Source organism: Triturus cristatus, chromosome 12 (genome assembly GCF_964204655.1).
Source record: "Triturus cristatus chromosome 12, aTriCri1.1, whole genome shotgun sequence".
NCBI classification, from domain to species: Eukaryota; Metazoa; Chordata; class Amphibia; order Caudata; family Salamandridae; genus Triturus; species Triturus cristatus.
In genome coordinates this window covers 321,184,385-321,211,128 of record NC_140595.1, presented here as the reverse complement: position 1 = coordinate 321,211,128, position 26,744 = coordinate 321,184,385, and positions in this window count along the sequence as shown.

The window sequence follows — 26,744 nt, the reverse complement described above, 5'->3', positions numbered from 1 at the left end:
ATTTTAGAGGAATATTTGTACAAAGGTAAAGGAAGGGGGCGGGGCCTCAGGTGACGTGTGCAAACACGCTCTGTGGCGCATTTTAAGTTGGGGAATTAATTCCTATTCAATCCTGAGGTCCCCTGGGGGCCAACTAGCCCACCAGGTACCTCCAGTATGTGCCAGGGAGCTGCATTGCAGAGAGGTGTTCAGAGGCCGCGCCCCTTTTTACAACACTCTGCAACGCAGCTCCGTGGCGCTCACTGGAGGTACCTGGTGGGCTAGTTGGTCCCCAGGGACCCTCAGGATTGAAGAGGAATTAATTCCCCAACTTAAAACGTGCCACAGGGCGTGTTTGCACACATATCATCTCAAGCGCCGCCCCCTACCTTCACCACTGTGCAAACGCGCCCCATGGGGTGTTTTAAGTTGGGGGATTAAGTTCCCTCGAATCCTGAGGTCCCCTGGCGGCCAACTAGCCCACCAGGTACCTTCAGTATGCGCCAGGGAGCTGCATTGCAGAGAGGTGTTCAGAGGCCATGCCCCTTTTTACAACACTCTGCAACGCAGCTCTGTGGCGCTTAGTGGAGGTACCTGGTGGGCTAGTTGGCCCCTAGGGGACCTCTATCAATATATGTATATATATAGACATATATAAATACTGTGTGTGTATATGTATGTATGTGTGTGTATGTATATATATCACCGTTAAAATGTATGCTGGGATCTGTAGTCTTCCGATGACAGGCTGCAGCTGAAAGCAATCAGAGGCGGAGCCAGCTGTACTCCCACCAATGGGAGGGCCGTGCAATATTTTAAAGGAGGGAACAAGTGTGAACCAGTGCAAGTGGCATCAGAAGAAGGCTAACGCCAAAATGCATCATGCCGAGCACTGTGAATAAATAGTTGCTCTGTAATCCCCGCTGTGTCCTCTGGTCATTTTTAAGAAGTGATCTCTGTTGGATGTTTTCACACGCCAGCCAGTAGCGTGTGTAAGAGGACCCGTCTTAAAAAGTGGTTTGCGGCAATATTGGCAACGTGGCAGTTATCTCCAAGGGATTGGATACTGCGAGCCAGCCTCGGAAAGAGACCAAGCAAGTGGCCGCTGCTGACAGCAGTCCGTGACTGCACGGGGACCCGTGATCACTGAATCTACGCGTCACGGCCCGGTTTGTAACCTGGATTTGGGGCTGAGGCGTTGGGGACCCAAAATGGCTATGGGCGCTTTTATTTCGGTACACATTCAGCCTCCACAAAGCCCCCTCCCTCCCTTTACAAGGCACAGCAGTGCTCACAGTAGCACGTACTGACTCCGCGATCGACACTCACCGTTGAAATGTATGCTGGGATCTGTAGTCTTCCGATGACAGGCTGCAGCTGAAAGTAATCAGAGGCGGAGCCAGGTGTACTCCCACCAATGGGTGGGCCATGGAATATTTAAAAGGAGGGAACGAGTGTGAACCAGTGCAAGTGGCATCAGAAGAAGGCTAACGCCGAAATGCATCATGCCGAGCACTGTGAATAAATAGTCGCCCTGTAATCCCCGCTGTGTCCTCTGGTCATTTTTAAGAAGTGATCTTTGTTGGATGTTTTCACGCGCCGGCCAGTAGCGTGTGTAAGAGGACCCGTCTTAAAAAGTGGCTTGCGGCACTATTGGCAACATGGCAGTTATCTCCAAGGGATTGGATACTGCGAGCCAGCCTCGGAAAGAGACCAAGCAAGTGGCCGCTGCTGACAGCAGTCCGTGACTGCACGGGGACCCGTGATCACTGAATCTACGCGTCACGGCCCGGTTTGTAACCTGGATTTGGGGCTGAGGCGTTGGGGACCCAAGGTGGCTATGGGCACTGTTATTTCGGGACACATTCAGCTTCCACAAAGCCCCCTCCCTCCTTTTACAAGGCACAGCAGTGCTCACAGTAGCACGTACTGACTCCGCGATCGACACTCACCGTTGAAATGAATGCTGGGATCTGTAGTCTTCCGATGACAGGCTGCAGCTGAAAGTAATCAGAGGCGGAGCCAGGTGTACTCCCACCAATGGGTGGGCCGTGGCATATTTAAAAGGAGGGAAAGAGTGTGAACCAGCGCAAGTGGCATCAGAAGAAGGCTAACGCCGAAATGCATCATGCCGAGCACTGTGAATAAATAGTCACCCTGTAATCCCCGCTGTGTCCTCTGGTCATTTTTAAGAAGTGATCTTTGTTGGATGTTTTCACGCGCCGGCCAGTAGCGCATGTAAGAGGACCCATCTTAAAAAGTGGCTTGCGGCAATATTGGCAACGTGGCAGTTATCTCCAAGGGATTGGATACTGCGAGCCCGCCTCGGAAAGAGACCAAGCAAGTGGCCACTGCTGACATCAGTCCGTGACTGCACGGGGACCCGTGATCACTGAATCTACGTGTCATGGCCCGGTTTTTAACCTGGATTTGGGGCTGAGGCGTTAGGGACCCAAGGTGGCTATGGACACTGTTATTTCGGGACACATTCAGCTTCCACAAAGCCCCCTCCCTCCCTTTACAAGGCACAGCAGTGCTCACTGTAGCACGTACTGACTCCGCGATTGACACTCACTGTTGAAATGTATGCTGGGATCTGTAGTCTTCCGATGACAGGCTGTAGCTGAAAGCAATCAGAGGCGGAGCCAGCTGTACTCCCACCAATTGGAGGGCCGTGGAATATTTAAAAGGTGGGAACGAGTGTGAACCAGTGCAAGTGGCATCAGAAGGCTAACGCCGAAATGCATCATGCCGAGCGCTGTGAATAAATAGTCGCCCTGTAATCCCCGCTGTGTCCTCTGGTCATTTTTAAGAAGTGATCTTTGTTGTATATTTATATGTGTGTATGTGTATATATGTGTGTGTATATGTGTGTGTATATATGTGTGAATGTGTGTGTGTATGTATATATGTGTATGTGTGTGTCTCTGTGTGTGTATGTATTTAAATGTGTGTGTGTATATATATATATTTTATATATATATATATATATATATATATATATGTCTGTCTGTGTATGTATATAAATATCCGCTTAAAATGTTTAAGTCGGACTTTTCCGTGTATTACATGTGCACCTATGCACTATGCTGCACATTATGTTGCAGCATATTTATAAAGCTCACGTTCACCAACAAGGTTTCATGGCGCTAGCAGACCAGGGGCAGGAGAGACTCGAAGCTTAACCATAAGCCTGTCTCAAGAGCCAGGCCCTAACGCTAATGTAGGGCGTTATGGCTCCAGGGTGGGAGGGTTCCAGACACCAGGAGCAAGCACGGAAAACCTGGTTCCATTCAGCTTCTTCCTGATGAATTTAGGGACCTCTAATAGATGAAGATGGGCAGATAGAAGGTTGCTTTTAGGCATATAATACAGATTGTGAAAGACACAAAACTGGGGCATTTGCCATGACTGGATTTGAAGATGCTGATGTACCATAAAAATAAACTAAAAGGACTATACCTACCAATAGTCCCAATACCATTACCAAATAATCAATCAGTTGGCAGTGAAGAAGGTTCATTTGTTTATTAAACAAAAATACACTATAGAGGAGCCTCTCCGAGCCTCACCCATCAGGTGCGCCAAGAAGACTGTTGGCTCGCATTCAAACATGAGGTTATATACTTTTCGGTTCAACACATACAATCACTGTAAAAGGAAAAACACCAGTTGGCCCTCGAGCTCCAGGAAAGGACCATATATGGCACACATCAGACCAGTACAAAGGCTTGACTATCTATTACTGATGAGGTCAGGAGGGGTGACTCCCTTTCGTCTTGGTACCTGGAGTGTAGACAAGGCGCCTCCAGGAATGCGCTTATCACCCCCAAAGCCAGATGCGACCTTGAGTCTTAGAACAGTCAAGTAAACAGTAGGGGTGGGCGGAATTTGCGTAATTGCGTTACGCAAATCTCCGCGAAACGGTAAAAAATCTCCGCGAACACGCAGAAATTCCGCGAACACGCGGAATTGCTTGTTCGCGATGCTTTTTTCCTGTTCACAATTGCTGTTTGCGTGCTCGGGGAGAAATATCTCGCGAACACGCATTTTGAGAACGCGAACAAGCAAAAATTTCGCGAAATCGCGGAAAGCAGACTTTTGAGCAATTTCGCGTTCTCCGCGGAACGCGAAATTACGCAAATTACGCAAATTCCGCGAGCGGAACGGAATTTACCGCCCAGGCCTAGTAAACAGCCTACCTTCAGCTGCTACCAGTAACTCAGATGAACTGGGGCCTGACAGCTGCACGTGATCAACATGTGATCACGGCCCGTGCTCGAGCACATGTTCAGAAGATGGCGTCTGTATGGTTCTCGGCCTACTCTTTTAGCAATAGATATACAGGGAGGAAATAAACGAGTTTCCTCCAAGCAAAAGCATACATATTTATATATATCAAACAGGGAGTGTAAGTATAGATGCATCATGCTAACATAATATAGGTCCGATACTCCTTATATATGGGAAATCTACTTTTTTATCCCTCAGAACGGCCCTTTTAGCATGATGTAGCTAACTAAAACAGCTCAATCTTCAAATATTCCCTCATCAATCTGCATTAGGTCTTTGAGCTCCTGCTGAACTAGCTGAGCTTTTACCGCTGTTGGGGATGGACCAAATACAGAGGACGTGAGTTTCGGCGCGCAATAAGAGCAACATGCAGGTCCACATTGTACACAAACACAACACGTGAATATGATACCGGCTATACATGCCAGCACCATCAAAACTTTCCATCCCCAAGTAGACAGCAAACCCCAGAACCAACCAGAGAGAGACCATGTACCAGTTTCTACATGTATTTCGGAAGCTAACTGATGTAGCTTCTGTATAGCCAAATGAATGAAGGGGGCGGAGTCAGGAATATAAACACAGCAAGAGCTGCCGATCACACGGCATGCTCCTCCTCGATCTGCCAAGATAACGTCGAAAACCATACGGTTTTGAAGCGAAACAAGTCTGGTCGCCTGTAGCTCTACTGTTATATTGGTCAGTATTCCTGCAGTAGTGTTAACTACCCCTTCAACTACTCTAGACAAACGTCGTACTTCTTGGCTAGTAATCATAGGCCCCCAAAAGGGTAACACTCCCTTCATAATGTCGGTGAAATACTGCAGTGGAGTATAGTCTGATCTATATCGGTGGTATCTATCACCCTTTTATTTCTCCTAATAAGCACGCTACGTTTATCTAGTCGGTGATCCTTGTGATAATTAGAGGGGGCAATATAGACTGGAGGGTACAAGAAGGACAGGTAGCAACGTCCAGCCCAACCTCGTGGAAGCCAAGTATAGGCACTTTCTCCACAGACAAAATAAACATTAGGAGGGGTTAACAACGGAGGGCTGCTAAAGGTACGCAACTGATAAGTGTAATTACATCGGCTTTCTCCTACTGATATGTACTCTACTCCTTGAACACAAAATGTAGAGGTACTGTTCAATACAGGTACTGGAATAGCCCTATCTTCAGTAACATTACGGCCCTGAAAGTGTCGATAATATTGAGTGAAATTGAATTCAACAAAATCCAAAATTTCATTTCTCAACCAAGTGGTATTTTCAAGCGTTGTATACATATTCATACAGGCATTTGAATCTAAGGTTCCTTCTCCATTATTCCCATCGGGGTTGAACCCTTGATGAACCTCTATATATGCTAAAATCATTTCATAATCTTTCTCTGAAAACCTCCGAGCGTCCACAGTGTAATGCATATACATCATTGAAAGCAATTTGAACCAAGCCTCGCAACTTCCCAAATAAGACAAAGGTAGGGATATAAATAAGTCGTGCTTGTGCATAACCGATGGTAAAAGACCACAAACCCAACAATTCGTAATATTGGTGGCACTGTGTGCTTGATGAACCATTTCAATGAATGCGTTTTTCACATAGGTCTGACGATGCCTTTCCTTATGAGGGGCTAAAGTATGAAACACATGTTCTGGAGGTGGGGTAGTTGTTCCTAAAACAGTATGCATAGGGTGGCGAAATTCTAAATATATGAATACTCCCAGTAATATAATTAGCAATATTGCTATAGTAGCTATAAATGCAATTTGAACACGATTGGTCCAACTAGAAAAAACAGGCATATATGTAGAAAAATAGCGTGGTACAAAAGGACGTTCCTCTTCAAGAACAAAACGAGCAAAGGGATACATGCTAACTAAAAGTCCAACAATAAACTAGGGCAATGCAGTCCAACCTGCCAGAGGGTGCTTCTTTCCTGTGTCTGTTTAGAGCCTCACAGGCAGGCTCCTATCATTCATCACAGATAATACCAAAACAAACTTCTCACATTGGAGTTATGTTCTCACACAAACCTTGAAGAAAACACAACCTGTGAACATGAAATTCTCAGTCTTTCTTTCTGAACAGAGCAAACAAATGTTCAAGGCTCTCAGCGCGTTCAGTCCAGTGTCTCACTCAGTACACCAGAAGCGTATCTAACAGACATTCATAGCACAGGTCTGTACCCTATCACTCAAGTCTCTCCCTATCTCCTACCATGTTCACCTGGTGTACCATGTTGTTTTCTGGGCCGCAGGTTGCATCGAGTATGGCCAGGCACTTCTTGATCAGAGAATAAAACTGAGGATGACGAATCCGGTGAAACAGGGGTACTGTGAGCCTCTGGGTTAACTGTAGGAACAACAGGATCTGGGGCAATCAATTGTGCTGATGACAGAGCCCCTTCCGAGCCCGGTGCACCTTCTCCTTGCCCTTCTCCAATTACCTGGGCGTCAGAAAAAGGGATGAATCGAGGAACTCGCTCACTTTCCTGAGTCAGAACCCCGTCCTGGATTCGCTGATCATATGGAAGCGGGAGGGGTAGTTTTTTCAGATGTGACACATGAATCCAGTGTCGCATGCCGTTCACTTTTACCGCCGTCCGTGTGGCCAACAAGACTTGAAATGGTTCAGACCAACGAGGATCCAAGCTGGATTTTTGCTGATAGTTACGGAACAGAACCCACTGTCCTGGTTCCAAACGATGTCCAGGACCCTCCGGCAGGGGCTGCAAAACTGCTGAGACCTGTTGATGAATGGAACGAAGATCTTTAGTCAAAGCATACAAATAGTCTGTCAGCATAGGATACTCTATATCACGAAACGTTCTGGGTCTTGGGACGCCCCAAACATTAGCAGGGCGCCCAAAAATGACCTCATACAGAGACAAACCAGAACGAGAATGTGGGGTAACTCGTATTGACATTAATGCCAGTGGCAAAGCATCTGGCCACCTCAGTCCAGTACTTTCTTGAATTTTAGCTAATTTGAGCTTTAATATCCCATTATACTTCTCGACCAACCCAGCGGACTGGGGGTGTCGAGCCGCATGGAATTTCTGTTTAATCTGCAGTCCATTAGACATTTGTGTGATGAGTTCTGCATTAAAATGTTTTCCGTTGTCACTACAGATCACACGAGGCAATCCGTAGCGAGTGAAATACTCCTTTACCAACGCTTTTGCCGTTGCCAAAGCAGTGTTTTCTTTTGTCGGGTAGGCTTCCACCCATTTACTGAAAGCCCATACTACGACCAGGAAATACTTCAAATTGTTAACACGCTCCAGCTGGATATAATCCATTTGAAGCACCTCAAAAGGCAAAGATGGTGGTGCAAAGTTTCCACTCAGAACAGGCTCCCTGCCCCCTGGATTATGTCGTAAGCAAACCATGCAATATTGTACCAAATGAGCAGTGGTCCTAGAAATATTGGGATTGTACCATACAGAATCTAATAATGCACAAATATCTTTCACCCCAATATGAGGTGAACCATGTGCCATTGTCACCACCACATTCACTAATGCATTAGGCAACAGCCACCGCTGCTTTTCTGTCAAATCAATCCAACAACCATCTGCATCTACTCTCCCAATTTGCTCTTTCCAGTGAGCCAAGTCAATAGGGGTAGCTTCTTTCTGTATTTCTCGGACACTCTCCATGGTATTATCAAACATCTCTGTTTCAGCCACCCACCTAGCAGAGCTAGTCACAAACATTGAGGTCAATTTGGATTTTGCCGTTTCCTTAGCTACTTGATAGGCAAAGGCATTAGCCTCCCCCACTGCATCAACCACTGCCTTGTGTGCACTACATTTGACTACAGCCACTATTTCTGGTAACGTCAATGCTGTCCGTAATCGCAAAATCAAGGGGCCATGCTGGATTCGCTGACCATGAGAAGTAAGAAAACCTCTTTCTGCCCAGAGTCGGACAAAACTATGAGCCACGCCAAAGGTGTACTGGCTGTCGGTGTAAATATTTACTCTCAGTCCTTCACTTAACTCACAAGCCCGAAACAATGCCACTAATTCAGCCGCCTGTGCTGACTGATAGGGTACTCGAGAAGCCTCAACTATAGTGTGAAGAGTAGTTATCGCATATGCAGCAGTTGTCGTGCCATCTGGTAACTTGAAACAAGAGTCATCGACGTACAACTCCCCTTGAGGGTCAGATAGAGGAGTGTCAGTCAGAACTACCCATCCCTTCGTTTCTTCCTCAGTCCGAAATATACAATCATGAACATCATTGTTCTTTTCATTCGAAGGGAGGGGTAGTAACGTAGCAGGGTTCAGAGTGGCACATCGTTTAATCATAATGTGTGTAGCAAACAAAGTCAATTCGTATCCGGTAAGACGCGCACTCGTAAGGTGCTGGGTCTTTGTTTTGTTCAATAATGTATCCACAGCGTGCGGTACCATCACTGTGAGGTCAGTGTTCAGAACGAGCCCTTCCGACTGTCGAATAGCCACCGCAACCGCCGCAGTAGCTCTTAAACAGCTAGGGAGTGCTCTGGCGACGTTATCCAACACCGCCGAGAAATAGGCACAAGGTCTCTGCTTACCACCAAATCCTTGTGTTAACACAGAAAGCGAGCAACCGTCCACCTCGTGTACGTAAAGCACAAAAGGTTTCCGGTAGTCAGGATTACCAAGAACAGGTGCAGAACAAAGCGCAGATTTCAAAGAGTCAAAAGCATCTTGACAAGCATCAGTCCAGGGTAAAGGTTCATGCACATCTTTAGTGGTTGACTACAGAAGAGGTTTAGTAAGAAGGGGAAAATTAGGGATCCATTGGCGACAGTAAGAAGTTATCACCACCCCCTTTTGTACCGCTTTGTTCACCATAAGTTGGCAGGGTATGCTCAGACGTGAGTCCCTTGCTCACTTTGCCACTGGATTCAAGCAAGCCTGGCTGAAGACGGCTGAAATGCCAGAAACCGGTCCTAGGAAGCTTGTTTCCGGTCCAGGGAAGGCATGGCTTGGCAGTTCGGGCTGGACTGTTCCCATGAGGCACAGGGTCAGACTGATTTGCATATGGCCATGTCTGAACTGGGGTGGCAGAGTGTGCTAAAGAACGGTGATGGATCAAACCCAGATCTGTTGACTGGATGTGAGTGTTTGATTGGTTCTGATGCTCCGTCCATCACCACCCCCTTTTGTACAGCTTTGTTCGCCATAAGTTGGCAGGGTATGCTCAGACGTGAGTCCCTTGCTCACTTTGCCACTGGATTCAAGCAAGCCTGGCTGAAGACGGCTGAAACGCCAGAAACCGGTCCTAGGAAGCTTGTTTCCGGTCCAGGGAAGGCATGGCTTGGCAGTTCGGGCTGGACTGTTCTCATGAGGCACAGGGTCAGACTGATTTGCATATGGCCATGTCTGAACTGGGGTGGCAGAGTGGGCTAAAGAACAGTGATGGATTAAACCCAGATCAGTTGACTGGATGTGAGTGTTTGATTGGTTCTGATGCTCCGTCCATCACCACCCCCTTTTGTACCGCTTTGTTCGCCATAAGTTGGCAGGGTATGCTCAGACATGAGTCCCTTGCTCACTTTGCCACTGGATTCAAGCAAGCCTGGCTGAAGACGGCTGAAATGCAAGAACCCGGTACTAGGAAGCTTGTTTCCGGTCCAGGGAAGGCATGGCTTGGCAGTTCGGGCTGGACTGTTCCCATAAGGCACAGGGTCAGACTGATTTGCATATGGCCATGTCTGAACTGGGGTGGCAGAGTGGGCTAAAGAACGGTGATGGATCAAACCCAGATCTGTTGACTGGATGTGAATGTTTGATTGGTTCTGATGCTCCGTCCATCACCACCCCCTTTTGTACCGCTTTGTTCGCCATAAGTTGGCAGGGTATGCTCAGACGTGAGTCCCTTGCTCACTTTGCCACTGGATTCAAGCAACCCTGGTTGAAGACGGCTGAAATGCCAGAAACCGGTCCTAGGAAGCTTGTTTCCGGTCCAGGGAAGGCATGGCTTGGCAGTTCGGGCTGGACTGTTCCCATGAGGCACAGGGTCAGACTGATTTGTATATGGCCATGTCTGAACTGGGGTGGCAGAGTGGGCTAAAGAACGGTGATGGATCAAACCCAGATCTGTTGACTGGATGTGAGTGTTTGATTGGTTCTGATGCTCCGTCCATCACCACCCCCTTTTGTACCGCTTTGTTCGCCATAAGTTGGCAGGGTATGCTCAGACGTGAGTCCCTTGCTCACTTTGCCACTGGATTCAAGCAAGCCTGGCTGAAGACGGCTGAAATGCCAGAAACCGGTCCTAGGAAGCTTGTTTCCGGTCCAGGGAAGGCATGGCTTGGCAGTTCGGGCTGGACTGTTCCCATGAGGCACAGGGTCAGACTGATTTGCATATGGCCATGTCTGAACTGGGGTGGCAGAGTGGGCTAAAGAACGGTGATGGATCAAACCCAGATCTGTTGACTGGATGTGAGTGTTTGATTGGTTCTGATGCTCCGTCCATCACCACCCCCTTTTGTACCGCTTTGTTCGCCATAAGTTGGCAGGGTATGCTCAGACGTGAGTCCCTTGCTCACTTTGCCACTGGATTCAAGCAAGCCTGGCTGAAGACGGCTGAAATGCCAGAAACCGGTCCTAGGAAGCTTGTTTCCGGTCCAGGGAAGGCATGGCTTGGCAGTTCGGGCTGGACTGTTCCCATGAGGCACAGGGTCAGACTGATTTGCATATGGCCATGTCTGAACTGGGGTGGCAGAGTGGGCTAAAGAACGGTGATGCATCAAACCCAGATCTGTTGACTGGATGTGAGTGTTTGATTGGTTCTGATGCTCCGTCCATCACCACCCCCTTTTGTACCGCTTTGTTCGCCATAAGTTGGCAGGGTATGCTCAGACGTGAGTCCCTTGCTCACTTTGCCACTGGATTCAAGCAAGCCTGGCTGAAGACGGCTGAAATGCCAGAAACCAGTCCTAGGAAGCTTGTTTCCGGTCCAGGGAAGGCATGGCTTGTCAGTTCGGGCTGGACTGTTCCCATGAGGCACAGGGTCAGACTGATTTGCATATGGCCATGTCTGAACTGGGTTGGCAGAGTGGGCTAAAGAACGGTGATGGATCAAACCCAGATCTGTTGACTGGATGTGAGTGTTTGATTGGTTCTGATGCTCCGTCCATCACCACCCCCTTTTGTACCTCTTTGTTCGCCATAAGTTGGCAGGGTATGCTCAGACGTGAGTCCCTTGCTCACTTTGCCACTGGATTCAAGCAAGCCTGGCTGAAGACGGCTGAAATGCCAGAAACCGGTCCTAGAAAGCTTGTTTCCGGTCCAGGGAAGGCATGGCTTGGCAGTTCGGGCTGGACTGTTCCCATGAGGCACAGGGTCAGACTGATTTGCATATGGCCATGTCTGAACTGGGGTGGCAGAGTGGGCTAAAGAACGGTGATGGATCAAACCCAGATCTGTTGACTGGATGTGAGTGTTTGATTGGTTCTGATGCTCCGTCCATCACCACCCCCTTTTGTACCGCTTTGTTCGCCATAAGTTGGCAGGGTATGCTCAGACGTGAGTCCCTTGCTCACTTTGCCACTGGATTCAAGCAAGCCTGGCTGAAGACGGCTGAAATGCCAGAAACCGGTCCTAGGAAGCTTATTTCCGGTCCAGGGAAGGCAAGGCTTGGCAGTTCAGGCTGGACTGTTCCCATGAGGCACAGGGTCAGACTGATTTGCATATGGCCATGTCTGAACTGGGGTGGCAGAGTGGGCTAAAGAACGGTGATGGATCAAACCCAGATCGGTTGACTGGATGTGAGTGTTTGATTGGTTCTGATGCTCCGTCCATCACCACCCCCTTTTGTACCGCTTTGTTCGCCATAAGTTGGCAGGGTATGCTCAGACGTAAGTCCCTTGCTCACTTTGCCACTGGATTCAAGCAAGCCTGGCTGAAGACGGCTGAAATGCCAGAAACCGGTCCTAGGAAACTTGTTTCCGGTCCAGGGAAGGCATGGCTTGGCAGTTCGGGCTGGACTGTTCCCATGAGGCACAGGGTCAGACTGATTTGCATATGGCCATGTCTGAACTGGGGTGGGAGAGTGGGCTAAAGAACGGTGATGGATCAAACCCAGATCTGTTGACTGGATGTGAGTGTTTGATTGGTTCTGATGCTCCGTCCATCACCACCCCCTTTTGTACCGCTTTGTTCGCCATAAGTTGGCAGGGTATGCTCAGACGTGAGTCCCTTGCTCACTTTGCCACTGGATTCAAGCAAGCCTGGCTGAAGACGGCTGAAATGCCAGAAACCAGTCCTAGGAAGCTTGTTTCCGGTCCAAGGAAGGCATGGCTTGGCAGTTTGGGCTGGACTGTTCCCATGAGGCACAGGGTCAGACTGATTTGCATATGGCCATGTCTGAACTGGGGTGGCAGAGTGGGCTAAAGAACGGTGATGGATCAAACCCAGATCTGTTGACTGGATGTGAGTGTTTGATTGGTTCTGATGCTCCGTCCATCACCACCCCCTTTTGTACCGCTTTGTTCGCCATAAGTTGGCAGGGTATGCTCAGACGTGAGTCCCTTGCTCACTTTGCCACTGGATTCAAGCAAGCCTGGCTGAAGACGGCTGAAATGCCAGAAACCAGTCCTAGGAAGCTTGTTTCCGGTCCAGGGAAGGCATGGCTTGTCAGTTCGGGCTGGACTGTTCCCATGAGGCACAGGGTCAGACTGATTTGCATATGGCCATGTCTGAACTGGGTTGGCAGAGTGGGCTAAAGAACGGTGATGGATCAAACCCAGATCTGTTGACTGGATGTGAGTGTTTGATTGGTTCTGATGCTCCGTCCATCACCACCCCCTTTTGTACCTCTTTGTTCGCCATAAGTTGGCAGGGTATGCTCAGACGTGAGTCCCTTGCTCACTTTGCCACTGGATTCAAGCAAGCCTGGCTGAAGACGGCTGAAATGCCAGAAACCGGTCCTAGAAAGCTTGTTTCCGGTCCAGGGAAGGCATGGCTTGGCAGTTCGGGCTGGACTGTTCCCATGAGGCACAGGGTCAGACTGATTTGCATATGGCCATGTCTGAACTGGGGTGGCAGAGTGGGCTAAAGAACGGTGATGGATCAAACCCAGATCTGTTGACTGGATGTGAGTGTTTGATTGGTTCTGATGCTCCGTCCATCACCACCCCCTTTTGTACCGCTTTGTTCGCCATAAGTTGGCAGGGTATGCTCAGACGTGAGTCCCTTGCTCACTTTGCCACTGGATTCAAGCAAGCCTGGCTGAAGACGGCTGAAATGCCAGAAACCGGTCCTAGGAAGCTTATTTCCGGTCCAGGGAAGGCAAGGCTTGGCAGTTCAGGCTGGACTGTTCCCATGAGGCACAGGGTCAGACTGATTTGCATATGGCCATGTCTGAACTGGGGTGGCAGAGTGGGCTAAAGAACGGTGATGGATCAAACCCAGATCGGTTGACTGGATGTGAGTGTTTGATTGGTTCTGATGCTCCGTCCATCACCACCCCCTTTTGTACCGCTTTGTTCGCCATAAGTTGGCAGGGTATGCTCAGACGTAAGTCCCTTGCTCACTTTGCCACTGGATTCAAGCAAGCCTGGCTGAAGACGGCTGAAATGCCAGAAACCGGTCCTAGGAAACTTGTTTCCGGTCCAGGGAAGGCATGGCTTGGCAGTTCGGGCTGGACTGTTCCCATGAGGCACAGGGTCAGACTGATTTGCATATGGCCATGTCTGAACTGGGGTGGGAGAGTGGGCTAAAGAACGGTGATGGATCAAACCCAGATCTGTTGACTGGATGTGAGTGTTTGATTGGTTCTGATGCTCCGTCCATCACCACCCCCTTTTGTACCGCTTTGTTCGCCATAAGTTGGCAGGGTATGCTCAGACGTGAGTCCCTTGCTCACTTTGCCACTGGATTCAAGCAAGCCTGGCTGAAGACGGCTGAAATGCCAGAAACCAGTCCTAGGAAGCTTGTTTCCGGTCCAAGGAAGGCATGGCTTGGCAGTTTGGGCTGGACTGTTCCCATGAGGCACAGGGTCAGACTGATTTGCATATGGCCATGTCTGAACTGGGGTGGCAGAGTGGGCTAAAGAACGGTGATGGATCAAACCCAGATCTGTTGACTGGATGTGAGTGTTTGATTGGTTCTGATGCTCCGTCCATCACCACCCCCTTTTGTACCGCTTTGTTCGCCATAAGTTGGCAGGGTATGCTCAGACGTGAGTCCCTTGCTCACTTTGCCACTGGATTCAAGCAAGCCTGGCTGAAGACGGCTGAAATGCCAGAAACCAGTCCTAGGAAGCTTGTTTCCGGTCCAGGGAAGGCATGGCTTGGCAGTGCGGGCTGGACTGTTCCCATGAGGCACAGGGTCAGACTGATTTGCATATGGCCATGTCTGAACTGGGGTGGCAGAGTGGGCTAAAGAACGGTGATGGATCAAACCCAGATCTGTTGACTGGATGTGAGTGTTTGATTGGTTCTGATGCTCCGTCCATCACCACCCCCTTTTGTACCGCTTTGTTCACCATAAGTTGGCAGGGTATGCTCAGACGTGAGTCCCTTGCTCACTTTGCCACTGGATTCAAGCAAGCCTGGCTGAAGACAGCTGAAATGCCAGAAATAGGTCCTAGGAAGCTTGTTTCCGGTCCAGGGAAGCCATGGCTTGGCAGTTCGGGCTGGACTGTTCCCATGAGGCACAGGGTCAGACTGATTTGCATATGGCCATGTCTGAACTGGGGTGGCAGAGTGGGCTAAAGAACGGTGATGGATCAAACCCAGATCTGTTGACTGGATGTGAGTGTTTGATTGGTTCTGATGCTCCGTCCATCACCACCCCCTTTTGTACCGCTTTGTTCGCCATAAGTTGGCAGGGTATGCTCAGACGTGAGTCCCTTGCTCACTTTGCCACTGGATTCAAGCAAGCGTGGCTGAAGACGGCTGAAATGCCAGAAACCGGTCCTAGGAAGCTTGTTTCCGGTCCAGGGAAGGCATGGCTTGGCAGTTCGGGCTGGACTGTTCCCATGAGGCACAGGGTCAGACTGATTTGCATATGGCCATGTCTAAACTGGGGTGGCAGAGTGGGCTAAAGAACGGTGATGGATCAAGCCCAGATCTGTTCACTGGATGTGAGTGTTTGATTGGTTCTGATGCTCCGTCCATCACCACCCCCTTTTGTACCGCTTTGTTCGCCATAAGTTGGCAGGGTATGCTCAGACGTGAGTCCCTTGCTCACTTTGCCACTGGATTCAAGCAAGCCTGGCTAAAGACGGCTGAAATGCCAGAAACCGGTCCTAGGAAGCTTGTTTCCGGTCCAGGGAAGGCATGGCTTGGCAGTTCGGGCTGGACTGTTCCCATGAGGCACAGGGTCAGACTGATTTGCATATGGCCATGTCTGAACTGGGGTGGCAGAGTGGGCTAAAGAACGGTGATGGATCAAACCCAGATCTGTTGACTGGATGTGAGTGTTTGATTGGTTCTGATGCTCCGTCCATCACCACCCCCTTTTGTACCGCTTTGTTCGCCATAAGTTGGCAGGGTATGCTCAGACGTGAGTCCCTTGCTCACTTTGCCACTGGATTCAAGCAAGCCTGGCTGAAGACGGCTGAAATGCCAGAAACCGGTCCTAGGAAGCTTGTTTCCGGTCCAGGGAAGGCATGGCTTGGCAGTTCGGGCTGGACTGTTCCCATGAGGCACAGGGTCAGACTGATTTGCATATGGCCATGTCTGAACTGGGGTGGCAGAGTGGGCTAAAGAACGGTGATGGATCAAACCCAGATCTGTTGACTGGATGTGAGTGTTTGATTGGTTCTGATGCTCCGTCCATCACCACCCCCTTTTGTACCGCTTTGTTCGCCATAAGTTGGCAGGGTATGCTCAGACGTGAGTCCCTTGCTCACTTTGCCACTGGATTCAAGCAAGCCTGGCTGAAGACGGCTGAAATGCCAGAAACCGGTCCTAGGAAGCTTGTTTCCGGTCCAGGGAAGGCATGGCTTGGCAGTTCGGGCTGGACTGTTCCCATGAGGCACAGGGTCAGACTGATTTGCATATGGCGATGTCTGAACTGGGGTGGCAGAGTGGGCTAAAGAACGGTGATGGATCAAACCCAGATCTGTTGACTGGATGTGAGTGTTTGATTGGTCCTGATGCTCCGTCCATCACCACCCCCTTTTGTACCGCTTTGTTCGCCATAAGTTGGCAGGGTATGCTCAGACGTGAGTCCCTTGCTCACTTTGCCACTGGATTCAAGCAAGCCTGGCTGAAGACGGCTGAAATGCCAGAAACCGGTCCTAGGAAGCTTGTTTCCGGTCCAGGGAAGGCATGGCTTGGCAGTTCGGGCTGGACTGTTCCCATGAGGCACAGGGTCAGACTGATTTGCATATGGCCATGTCTGAACTGGGGTGGCAGAGTGGGCTAAAGAACGGTGATGGATCAAACCCAGATCTGTTGACTGGATGTGAGTGTTTGATTGGTTCTGATGCTCCGTCCATCACCACCCCCTTTTGTACCGCTTTGTTCGCCATAAGTTGGCAGGGTATGCTCAGACGTGAGTCCCTTGCTCACTTTGCCACTGGATTCAAGCAAGCCTGGCTGAAGACTGCTGAAATGCCAGAAACCGGTCCTAGGAAGCTTGTTTCCGGTCCAGGGAAGGCATGGCTTGGCAGTTCGGGCTGGACTGTTCCCATGAGGCACAGGGTCAGACTGATTTGCATATGGCCATGTCTGAACTGGGGTGGCAGAGTGGGCTAAAGAACGGTGATGGATCAAACCCAGATCTGTTGACTGGATGTGAGTGTTTGATTGGTTCTGATGCTCCGTCCATCACCACCCCCTTTTGTACCGCTTTGTTCGCCATAAGTTGGCAGGGTATGCTCAGACGTGAGTCCCTTGCTCACTTTGCCACTGGATTCAAGCAAGCCTGGCTGAAGACGGCTGAAATGCCAGAAACCGGTCCTAGGAAGCTTGTTTCCGGTCCAGGGAAGGCAAGGCTTGGCAGTTCAGGCTGGACTGTTCCCATGAGGCACAGGGTCAGACTGATTTGCATATGGCCATGTCTGAACTGGGGTGGCAGAGTGGGCTAAAGAACGGTGATGGATCAAACCCAGATCGGTTGACTGGATGTGAGTGTTTGATTGGTTCTGATGCTCCGTCCATCACCACCCCCTTTTGTACCGCTTTGTTCGCCATAAGTTGGCAGGGTATGCTCAGACGTAAGTCCCTTGCTCACTTTGCCACTGGATTCAAGCAAGCCTGGCTGAAGACGGCTGAAATGCCAGAAACCGGTCCTAGGAAACTTGTTTCCGGTCCAGGGAAGGCATGGCTTGGCAGTTCGGGCTGGACTGTTCCCATGAGGCACAGGGTCAGACTGATTTGCACATGGCCATGTCTGAACTGGGGTGGGAGAGTGGGCTAAAGAACGGTGATGGATCAAACCCAGATCTGTTGACTGGATGTGAGTGTTTGATTGGTTCTGATGCTCCGTCCATCACCACCCCCTTTTGTACCGCTTTGTTCGCCATAAGTTGGCAGGGTATGCTCAGACGTGAGTCCCTTGCTCACTTTGCCACTGGATTCAAGCAAGCCTGGCTGAAGACGGCTGAAATGCCAGAAACCAGTCCTAGGAAGTTTGTTTCCGGTCCAGGGAAGGCATGGCTTGGCAGTTTGGGCTGGACTGTTCCCATGAGGCACAGGGTCAGACTGATTTGCATATGGCCATGTCTGAACTGGGGTGGCAGAGTGGGCTAAAGAACGGTGATGGATCAAACCCAGATCTGTTGACTGGATGTGAGTGTTTGATTGGTTCTGATGCTCCGTCCATCACCACCCCCTTTTGTACCGCTTTGTTCGCCATAAGTTGGCAGGGTATGCTCAGACGTGAGTCCCTTGCTCACTTTGCCACTGGATTCAAGCAAGCCTGGCTGAAGACGGCTGAAATGCCAGAAACCAGTCCTAGGAAGCTTGTTTCCGGTCCAGGGAAGGCATGGCTTGGCAGTTCGGGCTGGACTGTTCCCATGAGGCACAGGGTCAGACTGATTTGCATATGGCCATGTCTGAACTGGGGTGGCAGAGTGGGCTAAAGAACGGTGATGGATCAAACCCAGATCTGTTGACTGGATGTGAGTGTTTGATTGGTTCTGATGCTCCGTCCATCACCACCCCCTTTTGTACCGCTTTGTTCGCCATAAGTTGGCAGGGTATGCTCAGACGTGAGTCCCTTGCTCACTTTGCCACTGGATTCAAGCAAGCCTGGCTGAAGACGGCTGAAATGCCAGAAACCGGTCCTAGGAAGCTTGTTTCCGGTCCAGGGAAGGCATGGCTTGGCAGTTCGGGCTGGACTGTTCCCATGAGGCACAGGGTCAGACTGATTTGCATATGGCCATGTCTGAACTGGGGTGGCAGAGTGGGCTAAAGAACGGTGATGGATCAAACCCAGATCTGTTGACTGGATGTGAGTGTTTGATTGGTTCTGATGCTCCGTCCATCACCACCCCCTTTTGTACCGCTTTGTTCGCCATAAGTTGGCAGGGTATGCTCAGACGTGAGTCCCTTGCTCACTTTGCCACTGGATTCAAGCAAGCCTGGCTGAAGACGGCTGAAATGCCAGAAACCGGTCCTAGGAAGCTTGTTTCCGGTCCAGGGAAGGCATGGCTTGGCAGTTCGGGCTGGACTGTTCCCATGAGGCACAGGGTCAGACTGATTTGCATATGGCCATGTCTGAACTGGGGTGGCAGAGTGGGCTAAAGAACGGTGATGGATCAAACCCAGATCTGTTGACTGGATGTGAGTGTTTGATTGGTTCTGATGCTCCGTCCATCACCACCCCCTTTTGTACCGCTTTGTTCGCCATAAGTTGGCAGGGTATGCTCAGACGTGAGTCCCTTGCTCACTTTGCCACTGGATTCAAGCAAGCCTGGCTGAAGACGGCTGAAATGCCAGAAACCGGTCCTAGGAAGCTTGTTTCCGATCCAGGGAAGGCATGGCTTGGCAGTTCGGGCTGGACTGTTCCCATGAGGCACAGGGTCAGACTGATTTGCATATGGCCATGTCTGAACTGGGGTGGCAGAGTGGGCTAAAGAACGGTGATGGATCAAACCCAGATCTGTTGACTGGATGTGAGTGTTTGATTGGTTCTGATGCTCCGTCCATCACCACCCCCTTTTGTACCGCTTTGTTCGCCATAAGTTGGCAGGGTATGCTCAGACGTGAGTCCCTTGCTCACTTTGCCACTGGATTCAAGCAAGCCTGGCTGAAGACTGCTGAAATGCCAGAAACCGGTCCTAGGAAGCTTGTTTCCGGTCCAGGGAAGGCATGGCTTGGCAGTTCGGGCTGGACTGTTCCCATGAGGCACAGGGTCAGACTGATTTGCATATGGCCATGTCTGAACTGGGGTGGCAGAGTGGGCTAAAGAACGGTGATGGATCAAACCCAGATCTGTTGACTGGATGTGAGTGTTTGATTGGTTCTGATGCTCCGTCCATCACCACCCCCTTTTGTACCGCTTTGTTCGCCATAAGTTGGCAGGGTATGCTCAGACGTGAGTCCCTTGCTCACTTTGCCACTGGATTCAAGCAAGCCTGGCTGAAGACGGCTGAAATGCCAGAAACCGGTCCTAGGAAGCTTGTTTCCGGTCCAGGGAAGGCAAGGCTTGGCAGTTCAGGCTGGACTGTTCCCATGAGGCACAGGGTCAGACTGATTTGCATATGGCCATGTCTGAACTGGGGTGGCAGAGTGGGCTAAAGAACGGTGATGGATCAAACCCAGATCGGTTGACTGGATGTGAGTGTTTGATTGGTTCTTATGCTCCGTCCATCACCACCCCCTTTTGTACCGCTTTGTTCGCCATAAGTTGGCAGGGTATGCTCAGACGTAAGTCCCTTGCTCACTTTGCCACTGGATTCAAGCAAGCCTGGCTGAAGACGGCTGAAATGCCAGAAACCGGTCCTAGGAAACTTGTTTCCGGTCCAGGGAAGGCATGGCTTGGCAGTTCGGGCTGGACTGTTCCCATGAGGCACAGGGTCAGACTGATTTGCACATGGCCATGTCTGAACTGGGGTGGGAGAGTGGGCTAAAGAACGGTGATGGATCAAACCCAGATCTGTTGACTGGATGTGAGTGTTTGATTGGTTCTGATGCTCCGTCCATCACCACCCCCTTTTGTACCGCTTTGTTCGCCATAAGTTGGCAGGGTATGCTCAGACGTGAGTCCCTTGCTCACTTTGCCACTGGATTCAAGCAAGCCTGGCTGAAGACGGCTGAAATGCCAGAAACCAGTCCTAGGAAGCTTGTTTCCGGTCCAGGGAAGGCATGGCTTGGCAGTTTGGGCTGGACTGTTCCCATGAGGCACAGGGTCAGACTGATTTGCATATGGCCATGTCTGAACTGGGGTGGCAGAGTGGGCTAAAGAACGGTGATGGATCAAACCCAGATCTGTTGACTGGATGTGAGTGTTTGATTGGTTCTGATGCTCCGTCCATCACCACCCCCTTTTGTACCGCTTTGTTCGCCATAAGTTGGCAGGGTATGCTCAGACGTGAGTCCCTTGCTCACTTTGCCACTGGATTCAAGCAAGCCTGGCTGAAGACGGCTGAAATGCCAGAAACCAGTCCTAGGAAGCTTGTTTCCGGTCCAGGGAAGGCATGGCTTGGCAGTTCGGGCTGGACTGTTCCCATGAGGCACAGGGTCAGACTGATTTGCATATGGCCATGTCTGAACTGGGGTGGCAGAGTGGGCTAAAGAACGGTGATGGATCAAACCCAGATCTGTTGACTGGATGTGAGTGTTTGATTGGTTCTGATGCTCCGTCCATCACCACCCCCTTTTGTACTGCTTTGTTCGCCATAAGTTGGCAGGGTATGCTCAGACGTGAGTCCCTTGCTCACTTTGCCACTGGATTCAAGCAAGCCTGGCTGAAGATGGCTGAAATGCCAGAAACCGGTCCTAGGAAGCTTGTTTCCGGTCCAGGGAAGGCATGGCTTGGCAGTTCGGGCTGGACTGTTCCCATGAGGCACAGGGTCAGACTGATTTGCATATGGCCATGTCTGAACTGGGGTGGCAGAGTGGGCTAAAGAACGGTGATGGATCAAACCCAGATCTGTTGACTGGATGTGAGTGTTTGATTGGTTCTGATGCTCCGTCCATCACCACCCCCTTTTGTACCGCTTTGTTCGCCATAAGTTGGCAGGGTATGCTCAGACGTGAGTCCCTTGCTCACTTTGCCACTGGATTCAAGCAAGCCTGGCTGAAGACTGCTGAAATGCCAGAAACCGGTCCTAGGAAGCTTGTTTCCGGTCCAGGGAAGGCATGGCTTGGCAGTTCGGGCTGGACTGTTCCCATGAGGCACAGGGTCAGACTGATTTGCATATGGCCATGTCTGAACTGGGGTGGCAGAGTGGGCTAAAGAACGGTGATGGATCAAACCCAGATCTGTTGACTGGATGTGAGTGTTTGATTGGTTCTGATGCTCCGTCCATCACCACCCCCTTTTGTACCGCTTTGTTCGCCATAAGTTGGCAGGGTATGCTCAGACGTGAGTCCCTTGCTCACTTTGCCACTGGATTCAATCAAGCCTGGCTGAAGACGGCTGAAATGCCAGAAACCGGTCCTAGGAAGCTTGTTTCCGGTCCAGGGAAGGCAAGGCTTGGCAGTTCAGGCTGGACTGTTCCCATGAGGCACAGGGTCAGACTGATTTGCATATGGCCATGTCTGAACTGGGGTGGCAGAGTGGGCTAAAGAACGGTGATGGATCAAACCCAGATCGGTTGACTGGATGTGAGTGTTTGATTGGTTCTGATGCTCCGTCCATCACCACCCCCTTTTGTACCGCTTTGTTCGCCATAAGTTGGCAGGGTATGCTCAGACGTAAGTCCCTTGCTCACTTTGCCACTGGATTCAAGCAAGCCTGGCTGAAGACGGCTGAAATGCCAGAAACCGGTCCTAGGAAACTTGTTTCCGGTCCAGGGAAGGCATGGCTTGGCAGTTCGGGCTGGACTGTTCCCATGAGGCACAGGGTCAGACTGATTTGCACATGGCCATGTCTGAACTGGGGTGGGAGAGTGGGCTAAAGAACGGTGATGGATCAAACCCAGATCTGTTGACTGGATGTGAGTGTTTGATTGGTTCTGATGCTCCGTCCATCACCACCCCCTTTTGTACCGCTTTGTTCGCCATAAGTTGGCAGGGTATGCTCAGACGTGAGTCCCTTGCTCACTTTGCCACTGGATTCAAGCAAGCCTGGCTGAAGACGGCTGAAATGCCAGAAACCAGTCCTAGGAAGCTTGTTTCCGGTCCAGGGAAGGCATGGCTTGGCAGTTTGGGCTGGACTGTTCCCATGAGGCACAGGGTCAGACTGATTTGCATATGGCCATGTCTGAACTGGGGTGGCAGAGTGGGCTAAAGAACGGTGATGGATCAAACCCAGATCTGTTGACTGGATGTGAGTGTTTGATTGGTTCTGATGCTCCGTCCATCACCACCCCCTTTTGTACCGCTTTGTTCGCCATAAGTTGGCAGGGTATGCTCAGACGTGAGTCCCTTGCTCACTTTGCCACTGGATTCAAGCAAGCCTGGCTGAAGACGGCTGAAATGCCAGAAACCAGTCCTAGGAAGCTTGTTTCCGGTCCAGGGAAGGCATGGCTTGGCAGTTCGGGCTGGACTGTTCCCATGAGGCACAGGGTCAGACTGATTTGCATATGGCCATGTCTGAACTGGGGTGGCAGAGTGGGCTAAAGAACGGTGATGGATCAAACCCAGATCTGTTGACTGGATGTGAGTGTTTGATTGGTTCTGATGCTCCGTCCATCACCACCCCCTTTTGTACCGCTTTGTTCGCCATAAGTTGGCAGGGTATGCTCAGACGTGAGTCCCTTGCTCACTTTGCCACTGGATTCAATCAAGCCTGGCTGAAGACGGCTGAAATGCCAGAAACCGGTCCTAGGAAGCTTGTTTCCGGTCCAGGGAAGGCAAGGCTTGGCAGTTCAGGCTGGACTGTTCCCATGAGGCACAGGGTCAGACTGATTTGCATATGGCCATGTCTGAACTGGGGTGGCAGAGTGGGCTAAAGAACGGTGATGGATCAAACCCAGATCGGTTGACTGGATGTGAGTGTTTGATTGGTTCTGATGCTCCGTCCATCACCACCCCCTTTTGTACCGCTTTGTTCGCCATAAGTTGGCAGGGTATGCTCAGACGTAAGTCCCTTGCTCACTTTGCCACTGGATTCAAGCAAGCCTGGCTGAAGACGGCTGAAATGCCAGAAACCGGTCCTAGGAAACTTGTTTCCGGTCCAGGGAAGGCATGGCTTGGCAGTTCGGGCTGGACTGTTCCCATGAGGCACAGGGTCAGACTGATTTGCACATGGCCATGTCTGAACTGGGGTGGGAGAGTGGGCTAAAGAACGGTGATGGATCAAACCCAGATCTGTTGACTGGATGTGAGTGTTTGATTGGTTCTGATGCTCCGTCCATCACCACCCCCTTTTGTACCGCTTTGTTCGCCATAAGTTGGCAGGGTATGCTCAGACGTGAGTCCCTTGCTCACTTTGCCACTGGATTCAAGCAAGCCTGGCTGAAGACGGCTGAAATGCCAGAAACCAGTCCTAGGAAGCTTGTTTCCGGTCCAGGGAAGGCATGGCTTGGCAGTTTGGGCTGGACTGTTCCCATGAGGCACAGGGTCAGACTGATTTGCATATGGCCATGTCTGAACTGGGGTGGCAGAGTGGGCTAAAGAACGGTGATGGATCAAACCCAGATCTGTTGACTGGATGTGAGTGTTTGATTGGTTCTGATGCTCCGTCCATCACCACCCCCTTTTGTACCGCTTTGTTCGCCATAAGTTGGCAGGGTATGCTCAGACGTGAGTCCCTTGCTCACTTTGCCACTGGATTCAAGCAAGCCTGGCTGAAGACGGCTGAAATGCCAGAAACCAGTCCTAGGAAGCTTGTTTCCGGTCCAGGGAAGGCATGGCTTGGCAGTTCGGGCTGGACTGTTCCCATGAGGCACAGGGTCAGACTGATTTGCATATGGCCATGTCTGAACTGGGGTGGCAGAGTGGGCTAAAGAACGGTGATGGATCAAACCCAGATCTGTTGACTGGATGTGAGTGTTTGATTGGTTCTGATGCTCCGTCCATCACCACCCCCTTTTGTACCGCTTTGTTCGCCATAAGTTGGCAGGGTATGCTCAGACGTGAGTCCCTTGCTCACTTTGCCACTGGATTCAAGCAAGCCTGGCTGAAGACGGCTGAAATGCCAGAAACCGGTCCTAGGAAGCTTGTTTCCGGTCCAGGGAAGGCATGGCTTGGCAGTTCGGGCTGGACTGTTCCCATGAGGCACAGGGTCAGACTGATTTGCATATGGCCATGTCTGAACTGGGGTGGCAGAGTGGGCTAAAGAACGGTGATGGATCAAACCCAGATCTGTTGACTGGATGTGAGTGTTTGATTGGTTCTGATGCTCCGTCCATCACCACCCCCTTTTGTACCGCTTTGTTCGCCATAAGTTGGCAGGGTATGCTCAGACGTGAGTCCCTTGCTCACTTTGCCACTGGATTCAAGCAAGCCTGGCTGAAGACGGCTGAAATGCCAGAAACCGGTCCTAGGAAGCTTGTTTCCGGTCCAGGGAAGGCATGGCTTGGCAGTTCGGGCTGGACTGTTCCCATGAGGCACAGGGTCAGACTGATTTGCATATGGCCATGTCTGAACTGGGGTGGCAGAGTGGGCTAAAGAACGGTGATGGATCAAACCCAGATCTGTTGACTGGATGTGAGTGTTTGATTGGTTCTGATGCTCCGTCCATCACCACCCCCTTTTGTACCGCTTTGTTCGCCATAAGTTGGCAGGGTATGCTCAGACGTGAGTCCCTTGCTCACTTTGCCACTGGATTCAAGCAAGTCTGGCTGAAGACGGCTGAAATGCCAGAAACCGGTCCTAGGAAGCTTGTTTCCGATCCAGGGAAGGCATGGCTTGGCAGTTCGGGCTGGACTGTTCCCATGAGGCACAGGGTCAGACTGATTTGCATATGGCCATGTCTGAACTGGGGTGGCAGAGTGGGCTAAAGAACGGTGATGGATCAAACCCAGATCTGTTGACTGGATGTGAGTGTTTGATTGGTTCTGATGCTCCGTCCATCACCACCCCCTTTTGTACCGCTTTGTTCGCCATAAGTTGGCAGGGTATGCTCAGACGTGAGTCCCTTGCTCACTTTGCCACTGGATTCAAGCAAGCCTGGCTGAAGACTGCTGAAATGCCAGAAACCGGTCCTAGGAAGCTTGTTTCCGGTCCAGGGAAGGCATGGCTTGGCAGTTCGGGCTGGACTGTTCCCATGAGGCACAGGGTCAGACTGATTTGCATATGGCCATGTCTGAACTGGGGTGGCAGAGTGGGCTAAAGAACGGTGATGGATCAAACCCAGATCTGTTGACTGGATGTGAGTGTTTGATTGGTTCTGATGCTCCGTCCATCACCACCCCCTTTTGTACCGCTTTGTTCGCCATAAGTTGGCAGGGTATGCTCAGACGTGAGTCCCTTGCTCACTTTGCCACTGGATTCAAGCAAGCCTGGCTGAAGACGGCTGAAATGCCAGAAACCGGTCCTAGGAAGCTTGTTTCCGGTCCAGGGAAGGCAAGGCTTGGCAGTTCAGGCTGGACTGTTCCCATGAGGCACAGGGTCAGACTGATTTGCATATGGCCATGTCTGAACTGGGGTGGCAGAGTGGGCTAAAGAACGGTGATGGATCAAACCCAGATCGGTTGACTGGATGTGAGTGTTTGATTGGTTCTGATGCTCCGTCCATCACCACCCCCTTTTGTACCGCTTTGTTCGCCATAAGTTGGCAGGGTATGCTCAGACGTAAGTCCCTTGCTCACTTTGCCACTGGATTCAAGCAAGCCTGGCTGAAGACGGCTGAAATGCCAGAAACCGGTCCTAGGAAACTTGTTTCCGGTCCAGGGAAGGCATGGCTTGGCAGTTCGGGCTGGACTGTTCCCATGAGGCACAGGGTCAGACTGATTTGCACATGGCCATGTCTGAACTGGGGTGGGAGAGTGGGCTAAAGAACGGTGATGGATCAAACCCAGATCTGTTGACTGGATGTGAGTGTTTGATTGGTTCTGATGCTCCGTCCATCACCACCCCCTTTTGTACCGCTTTGTTCGCCATAAGTTGGCAGGGTATGCTCAGACGTGAGTCCCTTGCTCACTTTGCCACTGGATTCAAGCAAGCCTGGCTGAAGACGGCTGAAATGCCAGAAACCAGTCCTAGGAAGCTTGTTTCCGGTCCAGGGAAGGCATGGCTTGGCAGTTTGGGCTGGACTGTTCCCATGAGGCACAGGGTCAGACTGATTTGCATATGGCCATGTCTGAACTGGGGTGGCAGAGTGGGCTAAAGAACGGTGATGGATCAAACCCAGATCTGTTGACTGGATGTGAGTGTTTGATTGGTTCTGATGCTCCGTCCATCACCACCCCCTTTTGTACCGCTTTGTTCGCCATAAGTTGGCAGGGTATGCTCAGACGT